Genomic DNA, 1,834 nt, shown 5'->3' with positions numbered 1-1,834 from the left:
GTTCTGTTATCGAAGTCTCTTAGGAAATGGAGGTGATGGTTTTTATAAATCAATTTTTGGGAGAGAAATAGGTCTTTCAGAATCTTTCGGAGTGTCCTGTTTTGATTCTTCAATTTCTTCTCTCTCTACTTCAATCTCTTTTTGAACCCTACCTTCCAACTCTCTTCCGCTTCTAAGTTGTATAGCTTTAACTTGCTCTTTGTTCTAGTCTTTTGGATTTGATTCAGTATTACTAGGAAGTGTTCCTTGGGATCTATTACTTAATGAACTTACGATTTGCCCAAGTTTATTCTCAATGTTTCTAATTGTAGCTCCTTCACTTTGTAACTGATTACCCATTTGTAACACCACTTCTTCTATAGACAACTTCTTATCCTTAAATTTTGTATTATTGTTGATTTATGGAGGATAAGTAGATCTATAATTATTATTCTCATGGTTGTTCCACTTTCCCAATGGGTTTACTTGGTTGTTCCCCCATTGCTGATTATTACCACCCGAATTGTTATTCCAGTTAAAGTTAGGATGGTTCTTTCAACCTGGGTTATAATAATTGGAATATGGGTCATTTTGCTTATCATTTATGACATTCAAAGTCTCTAATGATTTTTGAGAATCTAACTTGAGAATCTAACTCTAATGATTTTTGAGAATCTAACATTTGACCTAATGAATTCTCTTTAATCATGGAAATTGGTTGAGAAAAATTCATTCCAAATTGGTCTAACTTCATTGAAATTACAACTACTTGATTTGCTAACATTGTAAATGCATCAATTTCATGAATATTGGCAACTTTCTTTAGATTCACCCTCTCATAAGGCAATTGAAAGTTATTGGTAGTCGTCTCTTCAAATAAAGCATAAGCGTCATGAAATGGTTTTGACATTAATGAACCACCAGCAGCGACATCGATAATAGATCTAAGAGAACCAATTAATCCATTATAAGAGGTTTGAATTATTAACCAATCTGGTATAACATGGTGTGGACACTTTCGTAGGAGTTCTTTAAATCATTCCCATGCTTCATAAATAAACTCCCCTTCAAACTGATTAAAAAATGTAATATAATTTCTAAGCTTTGCAGTTTTTTATGGTGGAAAATATTTAGCAAGGAATTTTGTGTTAAATCACCCCAAGTTCTGATAGATCTACGTGCTAACAAATTCAACCATATCTTAGCTTTATCCCTCAGTGAGAAAGGAAATAACCTAAGTCTTATGCCATGATCTGAAACACTATCGTATTTTTTTTCTAATAGTTCTTTCTAATTCAGAATGGTAAGGCACTAGTCCTTTAGAACCTGAACAATACATACACTAACATAAAATAAAATAAAACATACAAAATAAGATACAATATTTAAAGTTTAAATAAGACTTTCTAAAAATAGAAATTCACTTAGTTTTCTTCCTAGGCAACGGCGCCAAAAACTTGATCCCGACTTAAAGCTTATGCACAGTATAGCAATAGTTCGGATGATATTTTTCACTTATATTTTCTTATTTTGTAGCAAAACAAAAAACTTGTTCCTAAAAAAATAAGAATTTAACTTTTTAATTTATATATATTTATATTGGGATACTACGCAAGTATACGTATCGTTATCAAGTAATATAAGACTTTTTGATTAAGAACTGAATGTCGAACCCACAGGGAAGATTATGCAATATGCACTTTTTAGAAAGTTTTTCTATTTTTAAAAAGATAATTACTTAAACTAAAAATGATTTTTGCAGGAATTTAAATTTTAAATATTTTTGGTATTTTTTATATTTTAACGAAACAGTAAAAAGTTAACAAAAGTTTTTGTAGAAGAAAAGTACTTAATA

Source organism: Phalaenopsis equestris, unplaced genomic scaffold (assembly GCF_001263595.1).
Source record: "Phalaenopsis equestris unplaced genomic scaffold, ASM126359v1 Scaffold218640, whole genome shotgun sequence".
In the NCBI taxonomy this organism is placed as follows: Eukaryota; Viridiplantae; Streptophyta; class Magnoliopsida; order Asparagales; family Orchidaceae; genus Phalaenopsis; species Phalaenopsis equestris.
This window is presented reverse-complemented; position numbering follows the sequence as displayed.